Source organism: Coenobita brevimanus, chromosome 89, assembly GCF_032717465.1.
Source record: "Coenobita brevimanus isolate Jiangsu-jjx chromosome 89, ASM3271746v2, whole genome shotgun sequence".
NCBI lineage: Eukaryota > Metazoa > Arthropoda > Malacostraca > Decapoda > Coenobitidae > Coenobita > Coenobita brevimanus.
This window is the reverse complement of record NC_137042.1, coordinates 16,523,806-16,550,096: the sequence shown is the minus strand read 5'-3', so window position 1 is coordinate 16,550,096 and position 26,291 is coordinate 16,523,806. Positions and strand designations below refer to the sequence as shown.

Genomic DNA, 26,291 nt, shown 5'->3' with positions numbered 1-26,291 from the left:
TGAAAGAGAAGAGGGAGGAAGCAAAAACAAAAAATGAGGGAAGATCAGAGGAGGAGAAGAATACATTTTTTTTTTTAAACAAAGTAATAGGATTCCAGGTACGAAAGTGGTACATAAACAGGAGGGAATAAAAAGGAGGAAGGTAGTAGAACTAAGTCATGACAAGTATATAAATAAGATGATTAAGTTGATGTAATCAAATGTGGATGGAATGGTATCTAAATTATTAGAGATGAATGATTGATTATGTCTGAGAAAATGAACCACATATAATATGCCTAACTGAAACAAAATTAACACCAAGGATATCAAATGACATTCTAAACTTAGAGGAATATAATATATGGAGAAGAGATAGGAACTTAATAAAAAGAGGAGGAATTATAATATTAACTAAGAAAAATCTAAAAGTCAAAGACATAGAACTAGATATACCGGTACCCTCACAAGTAGAACTGATTGCAGTAGAGATCAATACATCTGAAGGGAAAGTAATTGTAGCCAATTTGTACATGCCATCAAGATCAAACACATGGGAAAGAGACGAATATGAGGACCTGGAAGAGAATACAATTCAGAGTTTATGAGCATTACTACATAAAATGCAAGAGAAATCAGAAAGAGTTATACCAACTGGAGATTTTAATACAAATATAAAATGGAATACTCTAGATATAATAAGCCAAGTAAGCTGTTGGGACCAAAAGCTCCTGGATCTCGTGCAAAAGTTTTTCCTAACCCAACATGTAAGGGAATGCACCAGAAAAAGAGGACTCGATGTACCCTCAGTGCTAGATCTCATATTTACCAGGGAAGAAAACGATATTGATAATTTAATATATCACCCTCCATTCGGCAAAAGCGACCATGCAGTACTAAATTGCAATTTCAGGATAGCATATGACATAGTTAACAGCAATGAAAGTTACAAAAAGAGCCTAAACTATAAAAAGGGGAAACTACCATGACCTAAAAAAGTACTTCTTAAAAATTGATTGGGAAAAGGGGCTTAGAGGACAAGATTTAAATGCTGTATATAAAAAATTCTGTTAACTTTATGAAATAGGAGTCCAGAACTACATCCCACAGCACAAAGAAGCAGATAAGAAAATAAAAAAATGGTTCAATACAGAATGTAAAAAATCAAAAGAAAAAAGAGATTTGTTGTGGAATAGATACAGAAGACACAATAGTGAAAGGGCATATAATAATTACAAACAGGCAAGAAACGATTATACAAGAACAAAGAGGGAAGCCCAAAAACAGTTTGAGGAGGATATCATAAACAAAAGTAGTGATCAACCGAAGCTATTTTACAGCTACATCAGAAGCAAAACCAAAGTAAAAGATAAAATACAATCCATTACGGACGATGGAATCACCTATACACAAGAGAAGGATATTTGTGAGGCACTAAACAAGAATTTTCAATCAGTTTTTACAGAGGAAAAAAATTTTGAGAGGGATTATGCGGAACATACGTGCCCACACATAGTACCAGATATACAAACATCAGAATAAGTAATATAGGGGGAGCTAAGTAAATTAGACAAAGGAAAAGCAAATGGTCCTGATGAAATTTCATGTTGGGTGCATCGTGAATGTGCAAAGGAGTTAAGTAAACCATTATTTTTAATTTTCAAGAAATCCTTGAGTCAAGGTAAACTACCAGATATTTGGAAGAAAGCAAACATTGTTGCCTTATTCAAGAAAGGGAATAGACAAACCAACGGCCATACCACGTTGAGTACACCGCTTCCCGTCCGATCAGCGAAGTTAAGCAACATTGGGTCTGGTTAGTACTTGGATGGGTGACCGCCTGGGAACACCAGATGCTGTTGGCATCCCTACGTGTCAAGTGGGGTTGGTGGAGGATTAGTGCCCCTACCTGTAAAACAATTAACTCTAAGCCATTGGCCACCCCGTCTGGGATACATGGCGTCTGGCAATGAATGAATGAATAGACAAAATCCAATCAACTACCGACCAGTATCACTGACCAGTGTTGTAAGCAAGGTATTAGAAAAGCTTGTAAGAAAAGCTTGGGTAAATCATCTAGAAGAACACAATATGATAACAGAAAGACAGTTTGGTTTCAGAAAAGGAAAATCATGTGTTACTAATCTGTTGAGATACTATGACAGAGTAACAGACACATTACAGGAAAGAGAAGGATGGGTGGACAATATCTATTTAGATTTTAAGAAAGCATTTGACACAGTACCACACCAAAGACTTTTATGGAAACTGTACCATCAAGGAGGAATTCGAGGCAAACTGTATTGTTGGATGCACGATTTTCTCATGAAAAGAGAAATGAGAACAGTACTAAGGGGAAATTACTCATCATGGAAAGAAGTGACTAGTGGAGTACCACAGGGCTCAGTGCTGGCACCAATCATGTTTTTAGTGTATATAAATGATATGGACAGTAACACTGGAAATGAAAGCTATCTAAATATGTTTGCAGGTGATGCAAAACTACAAAGGAGAATTACTAACACAGACTCTTGTAAAGAGCTACAAAAAGAATTAAATAAACTTCATAAATGGAGTAATACATAGCAAATGGAATTCAATATGGACAAGTGTCATGTAATCAAGTTTTGTAAAAGTGGAAAAAGACCTGACTGGGATTATACGTTATGAAATAAAGCTTTACACACATCAGAAAGATAGAAGAACCTAGGTGTGATTATCAATAACAGACTATCTGCGGCTGACCACATCAGTGAGAAGGTATGGAACATGTATACGCTGCTTGCAAATATGAGAATAGCATTAACATACATAAATGAAGACATGCTAAGAAAGATAATAACATGATTGATCAGACCAACCCTGGAGTATGCGTCAGTAGTCTCGAGTCCTCATTTCAAAAAACACATAGACAAGATTGAAAAAGTTCATAGGGCTGCTACAAGATGGGTACCAAGCTTAAGGGATCTAAGCTACGAAGAAAGACTAAATAAACTGAATCTACCAACACTACAGGAGAGAAGGAAAAGAGGTGACATGATTATGTTATATAAATGCATATCAGGGAAGGAAAAAATAGACATAAATGATTACTTAACCTATGGGGAAGGATCAGGAAGAGGACACTGCAAAAAACTGCACAAAAAGAGAGGTGATAAAGACGTGTCAAATGGGGTTGGTGGAGGATTAGTGCCCCTCCCTGTAAAACAATAAACTCTAAGCCCTTGGCCACCCCGTTTGGGATACATGGCGTCTGGCAATGGATGGATGGATAAAGACGTAAGGAAATTTAGTTTCCCAAATAAAGCAATTGATCAGTGGAATGCACTACCGAATGAAATGGTGTGTGCCAAAACAATTCACAAATTTTAGGATATGTACGATAAATATGGTTTAAGACACGGGACAGTACGAGCTTGACTCATTCCTGTAAAGATACAATTAGGTAAGAACACACACACACACACACACACACACACACACACACACACAGGTGAATGAAGCTGTGCAAAGCTACAAAAATGATGTGGAAACCACGTATCCTGAAATGGTGAAAGTAAAGAAAGACTTAGAAACAAGGGTGGAGGAAAAAAGCATTAAGAAGGAAGTGAAAAGAATAATCCAAAACAATTCAAAGTTAGTCAGCGATTCAGTAGATATAAACAAATCTATAGTAATCACTGGTATAGAAGAGGAAGATCTAAAAAACAAGATCACAAGAGACAAAAAGGAGATAGCAAATGTAATGAGCTTACTGAAGGAAGTATCAGAGGAAATCTGTAGTAAAGACATAGAGGAACACAAAAGGTTAGGGAAATATGAGAAAAGCAAGACAAGACCTCTAAAGGTGACTTTCCAGAGTGTAAACACTGTGGAAGAGATACTAAAAAACGCAAAGAATCTTATGGAAAAAGAGGAGTTCAAAAATGTATGGATAAAAAGATGCCTAACACAAGAGGAACTGGAATTACTGAAAGAGAAAAGGGAGGAAGCAAAAACAAAAAATGAGGGAAGATCAGAAGAGAAGAAGTTTTTTTTTACAAAGTAATAGGATTGCAGGTACGAAAGTGGTACACAAACAGGATGGAATAAAAAAGGAGGAAGGTAGTAGAACCATGTCATGACAAGTATATAAACAAGAAGATAAAGTTGATGTACTCAAATGTGGATGGAATGGTATCTAAATTACTAGAGATGAATGATTATGTCAGAGAAAATGAACCACAAATAATATGCCTAACTGAAACAAAATTAACACCAAGGATATCCAATGACATACTAAACTTAGAGGAATACAATATATGGAGAAGAGACAGAAATTTAAAAAAGGGAGGAGGAATTATAATATTAACTAAGAAAAATCAAAAAGTCAATGAAATAAAACTAGATATATCCTCACAAGTAGAACTGATTGCAGTAGAGATCAACACATCTGAAGGTAAAGTAACTGTAGCCAATTTGTACATGCCACCCAGATCAAACACATGGGAAAGAGATGAATATGAGGACCTGGCAGAGAGTACAGTTCAGAGTTTAAGATCATTACTACATAAAATGGAAGAGAAATCAGAAAGAATTATACTAACTGGAGATTTCAATACAAATATAAATTGGAATACCCTAGATATAATTAGCCAAGAAAGCTGTTGGGACCAAAAGCTCCTGGATCTCGTACAAAAGTTCTTCCTAACGCAACATGTGAGGGAAACCACCAGAAAAAGAGGACTTGATGTACCTTCAGTGCTAGATCTAATATTTACTGGGCAAGAAAATGATATTGACAGTTTAATATATCACCTTCCACTTGGCAAAAGCGATCATGCAGTACTAAATTATAACTTCAGGATAGCATATGACATAGTAAACAGCAATGACAGTTACAAAAAGAGCCTAAACTATAAAAAGGGAAATTATCAAGACCTAAAGAAGTATTTCTTAGAATTTGATTGGGAAACTGAGCTTAGAGGACAAGATTTAAATGCTGTATATAAAAAATTCTGTGAATTTTATGAAATAGGAGTCCAGAAGTACATCCCACAGCACAAATTCCTCTCTCTGGCAGCTGGGGCGCGTTCAATAACTAATGCCCCGAGGCCGTCCCCAGAGGTGGCTGTGACTGAGCGGAGTACGGTGGCCACTCCCTCCCCCTTCACAGATGGTGGCCGTGATGGCGGTGTCACAGGGGGGAAACAACTGAAGGGCAAACAGTGACCGCTCCTTCCCTGGTACGTACGGTGGCCGTACTGCGGTGTTGCCTGGGACTGACTCTGGATAAGCCCCACCCCGAACCTGGTGAAGGCTGCCCCGCCTGCAGGGTCGTTCCCTCTTCCCGCTCACCTGGTGTTGTGACAGTTGCGGGGAAGAGGGACTCTGGACAGGGGTGTCCTGGTGACCCTCTTGTCCTGGGTTACTAACCCCGCCGTGGTGTCCTCCTGGGGTGGTGGTGTGGTGGTGGCGTGGTGGGGTAGGGGGTGGCGGGGTGAGTGGTCCAGCAGCGGTGGGTATTTTACCACCCTCTGTATTAAAAACGTCACGCCCCCATGACTGGAGGTGGTATGTTGTGGTGGTGGATGTTTGGTGGGCCGGGGTGAAGTGTTGGAGGAAGTTGGTCCAGTGGAGGGTGGTGGGGTTCGGCTCTCGGTGTGGGTTGAGAGTAAGCCGGAGGGAGTATGGGTGGTCGGTCCAGCTGAGGATATGGAGAAGCTGGTGTGTTGCCCTGAGCCTGACCTGTGGGCGGTCATGGGGCTGCCAGTGGATCCATTCAATGCTCATCTCGGGTGGTTGTGCTTGGTGCAGAGGCAGTACAGTGTAGTCGGATGCTGGCGAGTGAGGGGAGTGTGGGGTTTTTATGAGGGCCGAGTGGGTGGGAGGAGCATTGTGCTTTGAGGAATTGGGATTTCGGGAGATTCCATTTTACCTGGTGGAGGTGTAGGGTGATGGGGGCAGTGTTTGGGGTGAGGGTGGATTTAGGTGGTGACTGGTGGGTTTTGTGGGTGGTGAGTGGTGGTGTTGGTGTGTATCTGGAGGGTGGGCGTGAAAGGCGTCCCGAACTGGTGGTGGTGGTGGTGAGGGTGGGTGTCGGTGGTGAAGGTAGGTGAGCACGTGGTGGTGAGTGGGTATGGCTGGGGACGGGTGGGGGTGCGGTGTCGTGTGTAGTGAGAATGGTCGTGGGGTATGGGGGGTGTAGGTGGGTGGGCGGTGGGTTCACATGGTGGAGTGCTTGCACCTGGTGGGCTGGAGGGTGGTGCAGTGGGTGGGGTGGTGTGTTGGCTGTTGTGAGGTGGGGTGGTTGCACGTGGTGGGCTGGAGAGTGGTGCAGTGAGTGGGGTGGTGTTTTGGCGGTTGTGCGGGTGGTCTGTGATGGGAGGTGGTGGTGTCGGCCGTGGGTCAGCTAAGTTGGTGTGGTGGAGGTTGCGTTGTGGGCGGTGAGGGCGGTGACACAGGATCTGGTGGTAGAGACAGGGGGTTAGGTGTGGGTTGGTCAGGGGCGGGGTTGTGGGGTTGGAGGTTGGTGTCGGCGAGGGGGGGGGGTGTTGGGGGTGGGTGAGGTGGGAGGCGGCATGCTCATGGGGGATGTGGAGGGTGGGGGTGAGAAGGAGTATGAGTAGGAGTCGGGGGGGTAATTCTGAGAAGACACTACTTTTATTTATTATATCCTCCTCAAACTGTTTTTGGGCTTCCCTCCTTATTCTTGTATAATCGTTTCTTGCCTGTTTGTAATTATTATACGCCCTTTCACTATTATGTCTTCTGTATCTATTCCACAACAAATCTCTTCTTTCTTTTGATTTTTTACATTCTGTATTGAACCATTTCTTTATTTTCTTATCTGCTTCTTTGTGCTGTGGGATGTACTTCTGGACTCCTATTTCATAAAATTCACAGAATTTTTTATATACAGCATTTAAATCTTGTCCTCTAAGCTCATTTTCCCAATCAAATTCTAAGAAATACTTCTTTAGGTCTTGATAATTTCCCTTTTTATAGTTTAGGCTCTTTTTGTAACTGTCATTGCTGTTTACTATGTCATATGCTATCCTGAAGTTATAATTTAGTACTGCATGATCGCTTTTGCCAAGTGAAGGGTGATATATTAAACTGTCAATATCATTTTCTTGCCCAGTAAATATTAGATCTAGCACTGAAGGTACATCAAGTCCTCTTTTTCTGGTGGTTTCCCTCACATGTTGCGTTAGGAAGAACTCTTGTACGAGATCCAGGAGCTTTTGGTCCCAATAGCTTTCTTGGCTAATTATATCTAGAGTATTCCAATTTATATTTGTATTGAAATCCCCAGTTAGTATAATTCTTTCTGATTTCTCTTCCATTTTATGTAGTAATGATCTTAAACTCTGAACTGTACTCTCTGCCAGGTCCTCATATTCATCTCTTTCCCATGTGTTTGATCTGGGTGGCATGTACAAATTGGCTACAATTACTTTACCTTCAGATGTGTTGATCTCTACTGCAATCAGTTCTACTTGTGAGGGTATATCTAGTTTTATTTCATTGACTTTTAGATTTTTCTTAGTTAATATTTAAAATGCCCGCCGAGACCGCCACAGGACCTCCCACCTCACCACCCCCTACACCACCGCCGAGCCGCCACCCCACCACCACCCCAGGAGGACACACAGGTGAGGTTAGTGACCTCGGGCAAGAGGGTCATCAGGACATCCCGGCCCTGAGCCCCTATTCCTCGCAAGTGCCCCAACCCCAGGCGTTCAGACAACCTGAACTACTGTGCGGGCGGGGTAGTGACCGTCAGACCAGGGGTGGGACTGAAAAGAGGTCAGTCCCAAGTAGCACCGTCTTGACGGTCTTGCTACACCCTCTAGGGCAGGAAGAGGCCCAAGGGCAGGAAGAGGCCCAAGGCTATGGCCTTAAAAGAGAAATAGACACAGGCTACGGACTGACAAAGTGTGTAAAGGGGAAGGTGACCCCAGGCTCCAGCCTTAACACGCTGAGGAGAGAGAGAGTTGCCTGTGTGCATCCCTCTCCAGTTGTACTTTGGCTACGGCCAGAATACGGTCCAGGGTAGAGAGACCCTGCTACCGTACGTGTAGCGCTACCCAATTACGGAAGCGGCGACTCGGGGCCGGCCTCTCGCTGGAGCAGACGGGTGATCCCGTTTCTCCGTTAGTCGATTCCCGTACGGGCAGACACTCAGTTACGACTGGGGCACGTACCAGGGTGGAGAATTCCCTGACGGTAGGTTCTGTCCGTATTGGAGAGAGTGCGGCCCTCGTGCCCCTCACTCCGGCTTGTTCCCTACTGCGGGAGGAACACCACGCTGACGGCCGCTTGCCTCGGCGAAAGGGCGACCCCGATCACCCTACTGGTGTCCCTCGCACGCCGGACAAGTTCACGGCGCCAGCCAAAGTCCATACTAGGGGAAGTGGAGCCCACCTCAGCCCAATGAACACACTCAGGGAACCACGAAGAGCGTGAGTCTCCCTCAAGCCTCTTTCCCTCCGGGGAGCCCTTCGTCGCCATCCAGGCTTCTTGGCCAAGCGGAGGCATTAGAGTGGTGGCAAGGCCCGATTGCGGAGTTACCGCCCACACCCGGACGCTCCTTAGCACTGTTGGAGCCCTACAGGAGTCGCTGCCGCAGCCCAGCCCTGACGGCGCCTCTCCCCCTGAGCACCTGCAGACCCCGGACGCCCAGGCCTTCCACCACGTTCCCCGACGACGGCGACCTAGGCTCTCTCACGCCCCAGCAGAAGAAGAAGCAGGCCCGAATCCTCCGCTTGTTCGGTCCTAGTCCCGAGGGCCCCCGATCAGGTCGAGGCCCCCAGACTACGAGGCCTCCCTGCACCCCACCAGTGTGGCCCTAGGAAGGAGCCGCCCCTCAGGTCAAGGCCCTAAACAAGGGAACCTCCCTGGACAGTAAGTACTAGTGACCCAACTACCCAGGAAACACGGGTAGAACAGTGATAGTGACAGTGATCCCTAATACAGTGACAGTGATCCAATGCATAGTGGCAGTGACAAATAAAAGTTATGTTAAACAGTGATATCGGAGTAAGTCGTGCTTGAACATTAAACAGCTCAATTCCCCCTCTCAGAAAGGAAGCGGGGAGTTTTCTGTGGAGTCGAAGGTAGGGGTGTGAACGAGCCGGAAGGCTAATGAAGTGCTTCCCTGCGACTAGGTGACGGTGTCGGATGTCGCCACACGCACCCTACCTTTATTATAGTATCATATCCACCACAGACTCCCGACCACAGTGAATATAAGTGAGACTCCTCCGTTTATTATTATCCACCAGTGACACGACCAGTGTTCTTGATTGACCATTGCAGTGAAGTGATATCTCTCCTCAATAACAGTAGCCCATATCCCTGACTGCCCTGTGCCCTGTGCAAAAGTAGATTGGATCCAATTATAAGTGTATTATTGTATCTCTGTGTTATTGTGTATCAAATATTGTGTATGTAGCACTGTAAGGGATAGAATTTAAGCAATAGATGTGATTTGGTGTACTGTCTCTTTTTATGCCCTGTTCCTTTGTTAGTGCATTACATCCGGTCTAGCCAAAGGACCCCGTCCCAGTGCTCGTGTTTTTACGACGAGAAGTCGCCTTAAAAACACAGCATTACACTGGTGGCAAGCGGTGGTCCTAGATCCGAGTAACGCACGGAGGAACGCGAAAGGGAACTTACAATGGCAGCTAAACCGCACATCCAATTGCCGAGGTTCAACCCGGACCAGTGTGACAAACATATATTTGGACATGGTCAAACCCCTCCTAGACATAGGGTTTGACTCTGACAGAGAAAAGATCGCTGTCACTCTACCTAACTTGGGTAAAATAATCACTAGTGTCGCACCAAAAGTCGTCCCAGAACTGTCATGGGACCAATTCTCACAAATAGTGAGATAGGCTTTTACGCCATCCATAGGCCAAGTTGTCGCTCTTTCTCAACTCGACGCCCTCACCTACGACGGGAACCTGGATGACACATTCACCCAGGCTAGGCGCCTCATCAGCGCCGCCTATCCCGAGGCACCACCCAATGCCCGGGATATCCATACATTCAACGCACTGTTGAGAATTCTCCCCAGCGTAGTCAGGGAGCATTTCTCAATCTACGACCCCTCAGGGGACATGGAAAATGACCTACAACTCGTCCGACGTCTGCTCGCCGCCCGCCCCACACCACAGCCACTCCACGCGGTGACACGTTTTCCTACAAGGCAACAACCCCCTTCCAAACCTAAACTGCCGCCACATCAGCCAGCTACTGAGCTGCCCACAATCCCTAGAGCTTACCCCCAAAAGAAGCGCTCAAACCCGAGGGAACAAGGAAACCTCATCACCATTAACCCCTGGGAATTCACGGCTTGCAGCCGCACCTGCCCTCCCCACGACATTAGGGAACAGCTCAAAGCTAGCAGGCGCAGAGGTTTTCCACAAGGGCGCAAGAAAGTATCCTCCTTAGACGACGATGCCCAGGAAGATGACACACCAACGCACACCCTCTCGGGAACAGACGACGACGACCAAGAGGACACCACTCCACAGCAAATGGATTTTTTAGGCCCGCCCCCGCACCTCCCCACGGTGGCGGGGGCCAACTCACACAACTACAGACCCCCTGTTTACGACAAAATCTGGCTAAACGGGGTCAAGGCACGTCTACTAGTGGATACGGGAGCAGCCAGATCGTGCCTCTACTCCCACTTCTACACCCGCCACATGGGTGCATTCGGCCCCCTCTTCCCCACCTCAGCCAACCTTGTCGACGCAGGGGACGGCCCCCTGCCTATCCGTGGGGAAACTCGGGCCCTCCAAACCCACACCCATCAGCAAATATCCATTAGCCACCCATTTATCATATTCGACTCAACATGCAGTCAATACGATGGATATTTAGGGCTGGACCTCCTACAGAAATTACATGCCACCATTGACTGCCACCAACGCCGCCTCCACTTCCATCCAGCCCACCACAACCAACCAGCAGTGAGAACTAAGGAAGAGAAAAAAAAACAACAACGAAGGCTCGCCAAGAACTCACACCCCCACACACTACCACCAGACACTCACCTGTCCCATACCACAGATACACCTACACCCTACCCAGCCCCTCACACCACTAGACTCCCATCCCCACCTCCAACCACTCATCATCTACATCCCTCCCCATCTTTTCCAGCCACTGTCGCCTCCTCTATCACCATTCCACCACATCATGAAGCTTGGGTAAAACTTAACAAACCTTCCCATACCTCCGTCCTCTTCTCACCATCCATCCCCACCGGACCACTTTCCTCCTGTCTAGTAAGCCCTACCTTCCTTCCCCCACATGCCCAAGAAATCCGTGTCGCCAACCTCGCTACCACACCACTAACCTTACCAAGAGGACTCATCATCGGCGACACTGAAGAAGCCGAACCATGCCAAACACCGCCCCCAGACCCACCCACCCTACCCACCCTACCATCACACCTATCCCCAGCCCAAACCAACAGCCTCCGACAACTCCTCCTGGATTTCCAAGATTTATTCTCCTCAGGCCCGACCGACCTTGGCCATACCACCTATCTCAGCCATGAGATACACACAACAGGACCTCCAATTCGCCAACCATCACGACGGAAAAATCCTAAGCAACGAGAAGAAGAAGACCGGCAGGTCCAGGACATGCTAGATGCCGGTGTGATCTCCAACTCTACTAGCCCATGGTCCTCTCCGGTGGTACTTGTTAGAAAAAAGGACGGGACAATGCGCTTTTGCATTGATTACCGCCGAGTAAATGATGTCACAGTCAAAGACGCCACTCCCCTGCCACGTATCGACGACTCCCTAGACTCCTTACATGGCTCAACATGGTTTTCCACCTTGGATCCACAGTCAGGGTACTGGCAGGTCCCTGTGCATCCCGACGACAAACACAAAACCGCCTTCTCCACATCCAACGGCAAACATTACGAGTTCAATGTCCTCCCTTTCGGACTCTGCAACGCTCCTGCCACATTCTCCCGTTTAATGGAGTCAGTCCTTAGCGGTCTAACCTGGGAGACTTGCTTAGCATATCTCGACGACGTCATTGTTTTCAGTCGTACATGGGCCGACCACCTTCACCGCCTCAAGCAAGTGTTCCACCGCATACGCCAAGCAGGACTTAAATTGAAACCTACGAAATGTGTGTTAGCAGAGAGATCAGTTTCCTTCTTAGGACATCTAATTAATGCAGAGGGCATCTCACCAGACCCAGAGAAACTTCGAGCCATCGCAGACATCCCACTCCCCCGCGACGTGCACGAAGTCAGAGCATTTCTGGGGTTGACATCATATTACAGGCGATTTGTCAAAGGATTCGCTGACATCGCAAAACCCCTCCACGAACTCCACGAACTAACAAAAAAGGGCGAACCCTTTCTATGGACGGGGACAAGACAAACAGCCTTCACCACCCTCAAAGCAAAACTAACCACCTCGCCAGTAGTCGCGTTCCCAGACTACAATCTTCCCTTCCGCCTCTATACCGATGTGTCCCTCATCACCATAGGAGCTGTCCTTGCCCAGGTACAAAATGGCAAGGAACACATCATCGCCTGTGCCAGTCGCACCCTTAACACGGCAGAGCGGAACTACGCGGACACAAAACGCGAGTGCCTAGGGATCATCTGGTCCCTCGAGTACTTCAAATCCTACATCGCGGGCACCCACGTAGTAGTCATCACCGATCATCAATCCTTACAATGGCTACGACAGTCAAATACAAATAATGCCCAACTAATACGCTAGCGGGAAACCCTCGAAGAATACGACTTCGAAATTGCATACTGGCCAGGCAAGCTGCACACCAACGCTGATGCCCTATCCCGCCTCCCAATCAACACCATCAAAGAAGAACCCGACCTGGTTAAAATGTGGTTTGACAAACAACGCCCCACTTGGATTCCACAGACCACATTTAACAAACTACACCCACATGGCGAACATCTTTTTGACCCAAACGGACACATTGTCCTCAGCCCAGCCACGGCTCACGACACCATGCTCCACCTCCATGCCCACAATGGCATCCACCTAGGAACTAAAAAGTTACTGCAAATATTCAACGATATGTACTGGACTCCCAACCCATCTACCATCGCAAAGAAAATCATACAATCATGCCGAGCATGCGCACTTGGCAAAGATATCACCCGAACACCAGGCCCTACAGGAAAAGTCACAGCACAAAAACCGTGGCAACTTCTCTCCCTAGACGTCGTCGGCCCCCTCACACCAAAGTCCGGCTATAAGTACATAATTACCTTCGTGGATGTGTACTCTAAATTTATCATCGCCTGCCCAGCCAAGGACCACACAGCACCGTCAATCGCCGACGCCCTCACCCGACATGTCTTCCCTTATTTCGGCATTCCCCAGGCCATCCACTCGGACAATGCCCCTGAATTTACGGGAAAAATATGGGAAGAACTGGCCAACATCTTTGGATACAGCATCTCCCACTCATCTCCCTACTGGCCCCAAGGCAACAGCGTATGCGAGAGAAGCCACCGCTCCCTGATGAACCAAGTCCGCACGCGCATTACGCAAACAGGCAATGAAGACTGGCCCGCACACGTTAAGATCGTGCAATGGGGGTTAAACACGTGCCCAAGGGAAGATGGAATAACCCCGCACGAGAGAGTGTTCGGGGAACCACCCCTACTCCTACCCCTCCGCCACCACCTACAACCGCCCACTCCACCCTCCAGCACCGACCCTCTCCACCACCTCAAACGCCGCCTCCACCACCTACACTCAAAGCAGGACCTAGCACCGGACACAACCCACTCCAACCCATACATACCTGGCCAATCTGTCATGGTTGCAAATCTCCCTACCCCACCTAAGACCGCCCCCCGATTCCATGGACCATACAAAATCGTGCGGGTGCCGAATGCTTATCAAGTCATCGTGGATCAACAAGGGCAACACCGCACATACAGAAACCGCCACGTGTGTCCCTTCAACCCACCCGACACCGCCCCCCCCAGCGCTAAGCCGACCGCCACCCAGGCCCGCACCCCAGGCCGCCCGGCCCTTCCTCCACTTCACCCCCAAACTCCTACTACTACTCCTTCTCCCCCCTCCTCACACTCTCCGCTTACCAGCTCTCCACCAAGCACACCATCACCGCAACCGCCTCCCACCACCCCTACTTCGCAACCAGACACTTCCCCACCAAACACCCATCCACCCGCCACCCCCCAATCCACCCCACCCAGGCCACCCTCGCCGCCACAGCCGCCCACCCCCACCAAGATTCACCCCAACCCCACACCCACCACCGACCTCCCACAGGACCACTCCCATTATACACGTCACACCACACCACCACCCATCCACCCACCTCACCACCGTACACCCTCACCGCCTCCACGCAATCAACCAGCCTCACCACCCACACCCACCATAACCACTACCACCACCAGATCGGGACGACTCTCACGCCCACCCACGAGATACACCCCGACACCCCCACCCAACACCCACTTATCCCAGAATCCACCATCACCACCCTCCCCCAATACCTCCCCCATAACCCTACCCCTCCACCAAGCACGTTGGAACTTTCCTAACTCCCAATTCCCCAAAGTACAACGCTCCTCCCACCACATTAGCCCAAATAAAAGCACCACCCTCCCATCACTCTCCAGCATTCAAATCTCATCTCCCCACCAGGCACCATTCCCCGAGATGAAGATAACCAGGGTCCGATGGCAACCTCACAACCACCCGCCAACCAGAATCAGAGGCACCCACCACCTGCTACGCCGGACCACCCAGCCGTCCTTCCTCCACTTCACGCTCTGCCCCCACCAGGAGCCCAACCAATTCACCACACACTGGGTCAACTTCACTCAACACCTGACCCCGGCCTACCAGACAGCCGCCTCCACTACCTACCACCTCCAGTCACGGGGCCGTGACTTCAAAGACGCGGAGGGTGGTAAAATGCCCACCGAGACCGCCACAGGACCTCCAACCTCACCACCCCCCACACCACCGCCGAGCCGCCACCCCACCACCACCCCAGGAGGACACACAGGTGAGGTTAGTGACCTCGGGCAAGAGGGTCATCGGGACATCCCGGCCCTGAGCCCCTATTCCTCGCAAGTGCCCCAACCCCAGGCGTTCAGACAACCTGAACTACTGTGCGGGCGGGGTAGTGACCGTCAGACCAGGGGTGGGACTGAAAAGAGGTCAGTCCCAAGTAGCACCGTCTTGACGGTCTTGCTACACCCTCTAGGGCAGGAAGAGGCCCAAGGGCAGGAAGAGGCCCAAGGCTATGGCCTTAAAAGAGAAATAGACACAGGCTACGGCCTGACAAAGTGTGTAAAGGGGAAGGTGACCCCAGGCTCCGGCCTTAACACGCTGAGGAGAGAGAGAGTTGCCTGTGTGCATCCCTCTCCAGTTGTACTTTGGCTACGGCCAGAATACGGTCCAGGGTAGAGAGACCCTGCTACCGTACGTGTAGCGCTACCCAATTACGGAAGCGGCGACTCGGGGCCGGCCTCTCGCCGGAGCAGACGGGTGATCCCGTTTCTCCGTTAGTCGATTCCCGTACGGGCAGACACTCAGTTACGACTGGGGCACGTACCAGGGTGGAGAATTCCCTGACGGTAGGTTCTGTCCGTATTGGAGAGAGTGCGGCCCTCGTGCCCCTCACTCCGGCTTGTTCCCTACTGCAGGAGGAACACCACGCTGACGGCCGCTTGCCTCGGCGAAAGGGCGACCCCGATCACCCTACTGGTGTCCCTCGCACGCCGGACAAGTTCACGGCGCCAGCCAAAGTCCATACTAGGGGAAGTGGAGCCCCACCTCAGCCCAATGAACACACTCAGGGAACCACGAAGAGCGTGAGTCTCCCTCAAGCCTCTTTCCCTCCGGGGAGCCCTTCGTCGCCATTCAGGCTTCTTGGCCAAGCGGAGGCATTAGAGTGGTGGCAAGGCCCGATTGCGGAGTTACCGCCCACACCCGGACGCTCCTTAGCACTGTTGGAGCCCTACAGGAGTCGCTGCCGCAGCCCAGCCCTGACGGCGCCTCTCCCCCTGAGCACCTGCAGACCCCGGACGCCCAGGCCTTCCACCACGTTCCCCGACGACGGCGACCTAGGCTCTCTTACGCCCCAGCAGAAGAAGAAGCAGGCCCGAATCCTCCTCCTGTTCGGTCCTAGTCCCGAGGGCCCCCGATCAGGTCGAGGCCCCCAGACTACGAGGCCTCCCTGCACCCCACCAGTGCGGCCCCAGGAAGGAGCCGCCCCTCAGGTCAAGGCCCTAAACAAGGGAACCTCCCTGGACAGTAAGTACTAGTGACCCAACTACCCAGGAAACACGGGTAGAACAGTGATAGTGACAGTGATCCCTAATACAGTGACAGTGATCCAATGCATAGTGGCAGTGACAAATAAAAGTTATGTTAAACAGTGATATCGGAGTAAGTCGTGCTTGAACATTAAACAGCTCAGTTCCCCCTCTCAGAAAGGAAGCGGGGAGTTTTCTGTGGAGTCGAAGGTAGGGGTGTGAACGAGCCGGAAGACTAATGAAGTGCTTCCCTGCGACTAGGTGACGGTGTCGGATGTCGCCACACGCACCCTACCTTTATTATAGTATCATATCCACCACAGACTCCAGACCACAGTGAATATAAGTGAGACTCCTCCGTTTATTATTATCCACCAGTGACACGACCAGTGTTCTCGATTGACCATTGCAGTGAAGTGATATCTCTCCTCAATAACAGTAGCCCATATCCCTGACTGCCCTGTGCCCTGTGCAAAAGTAGATTGGATCCAATTATAAGTGTATTATTGTATCTCTGTGTTATTGTGTATCAAATATTGTATATGTAGCACTGTAAGGGATAGAATTTAAGCAATAGATGTGATTTGGTGTACTGTCTCTTTTTATGCCCTGTTCCTTTGTTAGTGCATTACATCCGGTCTAGCCAAAGGACCCCGTCCCAGTGCTCGTGTTTTTACGACGAGAAGTCGCCTTAAAAACACAGCATTACAATATTATAATTCCTCCTCCCTTTTTTAAATTTCTGTCTCTTCTCCATATATTGTATTCCTCTAAGTTTAGTATGTCATTGGATATCCTTGGTGTTAATTTTGTTTCAGTTAGGCATATTATTTGTGGTTCATTTTCTCTGACATAATCATTCATCTCTAGTAATTTAGATACCATTCCATCCACATTTGAGTACATCAACTTTATCTTCTTGTTTATATACTTGTCATGACATGGTTCTACTACCTTCCTCCTTTTTATTCCATCCTGTTTGTGTACCACTTTCGTACCTGCAATCCTGTTACTTTGTAAAAAAAAAACTTCTCTTCTGATCTTCCCTCATTTTTTGTTTTTGCTTCCTCCCTTTTCTCTTTCAGTAATTCCAGTTCCTCTTGTGTTAGGCATCTTTTAACATTTTGCTCACTCCCTTCACCCATGTGCACCACAAGACCAGTGTTGCCACGTTTTGAAAAGGCAGTGGTGCTTGCCCCCTTAGACTCTCCAAAGCAATTATAGTACCTTACTTTAACCTAACAAGACCACAAGTAGTCTAAATTGTATCATTTTAAGCATTTGTCCTCGTGCGTTTGTTTTGAAAACAAATCTCTCGTGAAAAAACTTAAACACTGGACTGTCTTGTGAGCATGCGTGAAGGGAGTGAGTAAAATGTTGAGTCCCAGTATTAATTCAACATTAAATTTCTGTTCACATAGAGACTGAATGAGTCAAGATACCCACTAGGCGTAATTTACAGTCTGTACAAACTATGTATTAAGAACCTACCTTGTACTAAGTGCAGCAGAAATTAAATAATATAAGACCACTGAAATGGCGGGTTGCCATCACATGCCATCAATGATATTTTAATTTCCGTTTATGATAAATATAAGCAATTCAGGCAACGTTATTTATACGTGTTCTATTGGTATTATTTATATTACAGTATATGACATTACCAAGATTCACAGTTTCATACAACAGTGTAGATATTTAACAAAAAAAATATATATATATGCTTTTTAAACAGCACGGGGAATGTGTTTGTCCCAATGCTGGTGACATCTACCAGAATACTAGCTTTGAAGGCACCCCATTGGCAGACTAATATCCAAACTAATATCGAGGATGTAGTAGTAGCAATAGTAGTAGTAGTAGTAGCAGTAGCAACTGCAACCGCAGGATCATCTGAAACCTGGAACATGATGGACTGTAGGATCAGTTGTTACGAATAACAAAGTGACTGTGACATACTAGAGTACTGTGTCTAGACCAGTGGCGCCCCGAGATAAACTGAGAACAGCCAGTAAAGAGAGAACCAGTAAAATAGTGTCGCCACGGCTAAGTGACATTCCCGTGTGCCGTGGCCAGCGCCCTGTAATGTGTATAGTAATATCAACCAATCTGACCCTTCACCCCATCCACGTATAGTATATCCTGTCGGGTACATTAAATGACAACTGTGCCTTAACTCCAATGACTGTACTGTGCCCTAGTGACTTGTAATATCCATGTGTGTTGATATAATTGTATTTGCCCCTAACTGCTTTGCTGTGTTGTGTACACTTTATAGTAACTCTGTCACTGTAATGCTGTGTTTTTAAGGCGACTTCTCGTCGTAAAAACACGAGCTACTGGAACGGGGTCCTTTTGCTAGACCGGATGTAATGCACTAACAAAGGAACAGGACATAAAAATAGGCAGTATACCGTATCACATCTATTACTTAGGTCCTACTCATCACAGTGTACATACAATGATATTTAGCATATAGGGGAACAGAGATACAGGATTACACTCGGCTTCACAGAATGATCACATATATATTAACACTATGGCACAGGGAGATCGCGGGTATCCTTTAATGTCACCTGGAGGGTAATTATGCAACTGGGGTTGTTCGTTTGAATGGCTTATTATGTCACTTCAAGATAATAATAAACTGGGGCTGTTCACTTTAAGATCACTGAGATTGGGAGTCTGTTTCGAGGATATTACCATAATAGAGGTAGGGTGCGGATAGCGACACTCGACACCGTCACCTGGTCACGGGGACACATACACTTGCCTTTCGACTCGCCCGCGCACCTACCTCTAGATTCACAGAAAACTCCCTGGTTCCTTGATGCGGGGAGGGACTGAATTATTTATCAATATACACGTCTTACCCTGATGGCACGAGTTTCTGTTAGGCCCCTGTTTAATATATTTTCCGTGTAAGCACTGTCACTGTACTCTGAATCACTCTCACTGTCACCGTCTTACCCTTGTTTCCTGGGTTGTTAGATCACTGTTTCAATTACTGTCAGGGAGGCTCACCTGTCTGGGGCCTCGACCTGAGGGGCGGCTCCTATATTAGGGCCGCGCCGGTGGGGTGCAGGGAGGCCCTGTGGTCTGGGGGCCTCGACCTGATTGGGGGCCCTCGGGACTAGGGCCGAACAGCCGGAGCAGTCGGGCCTGCTTCCTCTGCCTCTGGGGAGTGAGGGAGCCTGGATCTCCTTCGTTGTAGACTGTGGCGGCGGGCCTGGGCGTCCTGGGACTGCGGGTGCTCAGGGGGAAAGGCGCCGTCAGGGCTGGGCTGAGGCAGCGTCTCTTACAGGGCTCCTGCAGGGTCAAAGAACTCCCGGGTGTGGGCGGTAGGTCCGTTATCGGGCCTTGCCACCACTCTAGTGTCTCCTCCGGGCCTATAAGCCCGGATGGCGACGAAGGGCTCCCCGAAGGGAAAGTGGCTAAAGGGAGACTCACGCTCTTTGTGGTCCCTTGAGTGTGTCTATAGGCCTGAGCCGGGGCTCTCCTTCCCCTATTGTGCACCTTGGCTGTAGCCGTGAACTTGCCCGGCGTACGGGGGACACCTATAGGGTGATCGAGGTCGCCCTTTCGCCGTGGCAAGGTACCGCCGGCGTGGTGTTCCTCCCGCAGTAGGGGACAAGCCGGAGTGAGGGGCTCAGAAGCCACACTCTCTCCAATACGGGCAGATCCTACCTGCAGGGAATTCTCCACCCTGGTACGTGCCCCGGCCAGAGCCGAGTGTCTGCCCGTACGGAAGACGACTAACGGGTGAACTGGTTCACCCGTCCGTTGCGGCAAGGTACCGACCCCGGGACGCCGCTTCCGTAATTGGGTAGCGCTACACGTACGGTAGCAGGGTCTCTCTACCCTGGACCGTATTCTGGCCGTAGCCAAAGAGCAACTGGAGAGGGATGCACACAGGCAACTCTCTCTCCTCAGTGTGTTAAGGCCGGAGCCTGGGGTCACCTTCCCCTCTACACACTCTGTTAGGCTGTAGCCTATGTCTATCACTTTCTCTTTCTTTAGGCTGTAGCCTTGGGCCTCCTGCCCTTGGGCCTCCTGCCTAGAGGGTGTAACAAGACCGTCAACACGGTGTTACCTGGGACTGAATTCTTTTCAGTCCCACCCCTGGTCTGACGATCACTACCCCGCCCGCACAGTAGTTCGGTTCCCCTGATCACCTGGGGTTGGGGGACTTGCGGGGAATAGGGGCTCAGGGCCGTGATGCCCTGATGACCCTCTTGCCCGGGGTCACTGAAATGCGTGGCTTTAACAGACACACATACGGTACTCCAGAATATTCCGGAGAATACCATAGTATCCCCGACAACGAGGCGAACCAGAAACAACGGAGTTCGCCCACGAGAATACCGACACCCCCACTCGGACCCCATGGGGTAGCCGCCACCAGCCACCACCATTCCGGGCAACAACGACGCATGTCAGCCCGGGCCGTGCGCCCCTGTGACATTCAACCACCACGCCGCCGCCACCGTAGGCGAAAGACACTACCTTCGCGTGGCGGAATCACCGAGTTAGCTAGGGGTGGAGTCAGAAACTGTACTCCAGGCAGCGCCCCTAAGGTAGAGACGATCTATGGTCGCTCTAATAGTGTCAAGGTAGAGACGATCAACGGTCGCTCCCTTCAAAACCAGGTAGAGACGATCAATGGTCGCTCCCATAAAAAAAAGATAGAGACGATCTATGGTCGCTCACATAAAAATCAGGAAGAGACGATCAATGGTCACTCCCTGAAAGCTCAGGTAGAGACGATCAACGGTCGCTTCCTCAGCACACTGGTAGAGACGATCAATGGTCGCTCCCATAAAAAAAAGATAGAGACGATCTATGGTCGCTCACATAAAAATCAGGAAGAGACGATCAATGGTCGCTCCCTGAAAGCTCAGGTAGAGACGATCAACGGTCGCTCCCTCAGCACACCGGTAGAGACGATCAATGGTCGCTCCCATAAAAAAAAGATAGAGACGATCTATGGTCGCTCATATAAAAATCAGGAAGAGACGATCAATGGTCGCTCCCTGAAAGCTCAGGTAGAGACGATCCACGGTCGCTCCCTCAGCACCCCGGTGGAGACGATCGATGGTCGCTCCCAGGGTATAGTAAGGAGGAAAGACCTCCCTGTCTCCCCCGGCCTCTGTTCGCTGCGCGAGGCCCTTGAGACGACCCACCTGTCGGGCCCCTGTGACAGCCGCTGCCGCAGTCCTTCCCTGTCGGCGCCCCTGCCCATAGGAGACCGCAGTCCGTCGCCTCTTCCGGCCCGCCCCAGGACACCCGGGCGAGACCTCACCACGCCCCCGCGACGCCGGGACCTGACCCAGAGGTTCCTAGCCCTCTTCGGCCCCAGTCCGGAGCCCAGTCCGGAAACCCCCGGACGTGAGAGGACGCCCTAGCGAGTCGCCCCGTGCCCTCCCGGCTCGCCCTACCCTGACGACGCCCTCAGTCCGACCGGATCATCACTGAGGTAACCGTGTTTCTCTCCACGAGAGATACGAGTGATCCTGTAATAATTGTGAAGTAGGTTAAGTGTGACTCCTTTCCTCTTAGAATAAGACTAGTGCAGTAATTTCATGTAATTTCCATTGGGGTAAACCAGGACATAATGCTCCATTAACGGGCGAGAATATGGGTAGAGACCTCAAGTGAAGATACGTGCGAGTGTCATCCCGAGTTTACTAAGGACTTCTCTCTAGAGCCCAAAGAAAGAATAACACATTATTGGAGTGCTATTGGCTAAGCTCTGAGTAATATAGTGGAATAGAATTTACGAGGGTTCCGACTTTGTTACGCGTTGGGAAGTGCGAGTCTACATAACCCACCGGGGAGATGTGTAATATATAAGTTGTGCCGACAGAAACCTAGTGTCACCAAAACAACGAGGACAGCGAGTAATAACTATATTCACCTGTTCCGCACGCTATCCCTAAAAACTCTCTCCATTCCTCACCCCCGCTCTTAAAGTCCAAATAAGAACCAGAGTTAATTGTCAAAGAATTCTTGTCAACAGAAAACACCTAAACTCCCTTGTTAATATCGGGCCTCAGTAAATATTACCATAACTTCCCCCTCGCCGTTCTAAGTCACTCTCCGTGTCTCCCTACTTCCCCCCCTCCTGGTAGATCACAACCCCTCTCCCCCTCTCCCTTCACGCGCTCCGCGCGCACGGGTATTTACTGTACTCCTAGTACTAAGATTTGTTGTATTGTCATTAATATCTAGGAAGCTAGTATCCTGCGAGATACACAATATTTTAGATAAGGTTTTGTATTGCTCTATATTGTGATGTAATGTCTGCTGAAATGTCTTGTGTCTAACTGAAATAATACACGTGTATGGTGTTGCCGAAAGTTTTTATGTCCTGCCTCTCTTCATTGCACTAGCTCCGGTCTCGAAAGAGGACCCCGCTCCGTGTTAAGTTGATTTGGGAGGAGAAGTCGAGCCAAATTCTACTCAGCATTACAGTCACTAACCTCACTGGTGTGTCCTCCTGCGGTGGTGGTGGGGTGGCGGCTCGGTGGTGGTGTGGGGGGTGGTGAGGTGGGAGGTCCTGCGGCGGGCACGGCGGGCATTTTAGTCACCCTGCCCATTCTGTATCCAGTATCTCTTTGTTCTGTATTGTAAGGAGTTAGAACTACGACAATAGATGTGCGAAGGTATACTGCCGAGTTCTTATGACCTGTTCCTTTGTGAGTGCTTACTTCCGGTCCAGAGAGAGAACCCCGCTCAGTAGCGGGCGTTTTTAGGACGGGAAGTCGGACTAAAAACACCCAGGATAACATTAATAGATCCAAAAATACACGGAAAATTTACCATTTCTACTTTATTTTCACCACCCAAATACCATAATCAAAAGAAAACTTTACACTAGTGGGGTGACTTTAAAAAAAAAAAAACGATAAATGGCAAAAATGATTACAGTACATGTTGAAAGATTACTAAATGATAAACTTGTTAAATGAAAGCCAAGGACTTGTCCCTCTGCTCACACTCTCCCAGATCCCTGGATCAACAGCTGGGGCAGGCACAACCCTCTTGCACAACAGCTCATTGTAATGGAGATCGACAAAAAAGGAGTATTTTTTTTTATTTTGTCAAAAATTAATGTACATTCAATATTAATTTATTTTATAGTTATGTACCCCTGTAAATGCACACTACATGATTTTTATTCCTCCCTAAGGCTATACCCCTTGATTTCCAACCTGATTAAACAAAAAAAATTACTAGGTACTTTCCAATGTATCATTACTTAGTTTTTTCAGTCATAAATGGACATCCATGGAATTAATAATATTTTTTGATGATTATTTACACCTGTAAATGCACAATAAATGATGTTTATTCCTCCACAAGGCTATACCTCAGGAAAAGATTATTCAATACCTGCAAAGAAAAACACATTAGTTCATCACCCTCACCACTCACAAAGGTCATCATAATACTTCTTATCTCTAGATTTCATAATTTCACTATAACACTCACTCTGGAGAGCAATATTCAATAAAATCATGTACACACACACACACACACACACACACACAGGAATTCAATCGAGACGGACGTGGGACATCGGCGCTCCGTACCGAACCAACACGGCCAGTGGCATTACCTAAATTAGTATCTTTGTATGAGTCAAACTCTGTACCAGGTTAAACTAAATGATTTTTCATTATTAAAAGGAAAAGAATAATAAGTTTAAACAAGACTTGTTCAAACAGGAAAAAGAACCAAGACGAAAGAATACGCTGAGTCATCTGAGGTTTGTTTAGACTACAACAACATGGGGATTGTAAGTACATACTCTGCACTTTTAGTATTGCAAAATGGATACATACTTTAGTAAAGCAAATTTGGAAAAGAAAAGGGATAAAGGTAAAAAGCAAAATGATGATTTCTACCAAGAACTGGTTGAAGTGGAGACTCACAATAGACTGGTTGAGCGTGTAAACAAACTAGAAATGGCTTTCAAAAATGAAATTGATGAAATAAAGATGCAGATGCACTTGCAAAAGGAAGAAATAGAAAAACTAGGAAGGGAGGCCAATAAGAAAGACACAACCATCAGTGAACTAACAGTGGAATTGAGTACACTTAGGAAGAAAATGAGTGAAATGGCAAGTACAGTAGTCAATCACGAGAGTGTTATGGAAGAGTTCAAAAATGACACAGAGACAATTAGGCAAGTAAGCAGTCTTATTGACCAGAGCAGTGATATTGAAGAGAAGATAACACAGGTGAATGAAGCTGTGCAAAGCTACAAAAATGATGTGGAAACCACGTATGCTGAAATGGTGAAAGTAAAGAAAGACTTAGAAACAAGGGTGGAGGAAAAAAGCATTAAAAAGGTGAAAAAAAACAATCCAAAGTTAGTCAGAGATTCAGTAGTTATAAACAAATCTATAGTAATCACTAGTATAGAAGAGGAAGAAGTAAAAAACAAGATCACAAGAAACAAAAAGGAGATGGCAAATGTAATGAGCTTACTGAAAGAAGTATCAGATGAAATCTGTAGTAAAGACATAGAGGAACACAAAAGGTTAGGGAAATACAACAAAAGCAAGACAAGACCTCTAAAGGTGACTTTCCAGAGTGTAAACACTGTGGAAGAGATACTAAAAAATGCAAAGAATCTTATGGAAAAAGAGGAGTTCAAAAATGTATGGATAAAAAGATGCCTAATACAAGAGGAGCTGGAATTATTGAAAGAGAAAAGGGAAGAAGCAAAAACGAAAAATAAGGGAAGATCTGAAGAGAAGAAGAAATTTTTTTACAAAATAATAGGATTGCAGGCACGAAAGTGGTACACAAACGGGATGGAATAAAAAGGAGGAAGGTAGTAGAACCATGTCATGACAAGTATATAAACAAGATGATAAAGTTGATGTACTCAAATGTGGATGGAATGGTATCTAAATTACTAGAGATGAATGATTATGTCAGAGAAAATGAACCACAAATAATATGCCTAACTGAAACAAAATTAACACCAAGGATATCCAATGACATACTAAACTTAGAGGAATACAATATATGGAGAACAGACAGAAATTTAAAAAAAGGAGAAGGAATTATAATATTAATTAAGAAAAATCTTGAAGTCAATGAAATAAAACTAGATATACCATCACAAGTAGAACTGATTGCAGTAGAGATCAACATATCTGAAGGTAAAGTATTTGTAGCCAATTTGTACATGCCACCCAGATCAAACACATGGGAAAGAGATGAAAATGAGGACCTGGCAGAGTACAATTCAGAGTTTAAGATCATTACTACATGAAATGGAAGAGAAATCAGAAAGAATTACACTAACTGGGGATTTCAATACAAATATAAATTGGAATACTCTAGATATAATTAGCCAAGAAAGCTGTTGGGACCAAAAGCTCCTGGATCTCGTACAAGAGTTCTTCCTAACGCAACATGTGAGGGAAACCACCAGAAAAAGAGGACTTGATGTACCTTCAGTGCTAGATCTAATATTTACTGGGCAAGAAAATGATATTGACAGTTTAATATATCACCCTCCACTCGGCAAAAGCGATCATGCAGTACTAAATTATAACTTCAGGATAGCATATGACATAGTAAACATCAATGACATTTACAAAAAGAGCCTAAACTATAAAAAGGGAAATTATCAAGACCTAAAAAAGTATTTCTTAGAAGTTGGTTGGGAAAATGAGCTTAGAAGACAAGATTTAAATGCTGTATATAAAAAATTCTGTGAATTTTATGAAATAGGAGTCCAGATGTACATCCCACAGCACAAAGAAGCAGATAAGAAAATACAGAAATGGTTCAATACAGAATGTAAAAAATCAAAAGAAAGAAGAGATTTCTTGTGGAATAGATACAGAAGACATAATAGTGAAAGGGCGTATAATAATTACAAACAGGCAAGAAACGATTATACAAGAATAAGGAGGGAAGCCCAAAAACAGTTTGAGTAGGATATAATAAATAAAAGTAGTGATCAACCAAAGCTGTT

General features: G+C 47.2%; 1 non-coding gene across 1 annotated transcript; it reads left to right on the top strand.

The window, feature by feature from the left end:
- The first annotated feature begins 1,725 nt into the window (after nt 1-1,725).
- On the top strand, nt 1,726-1,844 carry LOC145411486 (5S ribosomal RNA). Its single transcript, XR_013899427.1, has one exon. It is a non-coding gene; the product is annotated as a 5S ribosomal RNA (ribosomal RNA).
- Nucleotides 1,845-26,291: the final 24,447 nt, after the last annotated feature.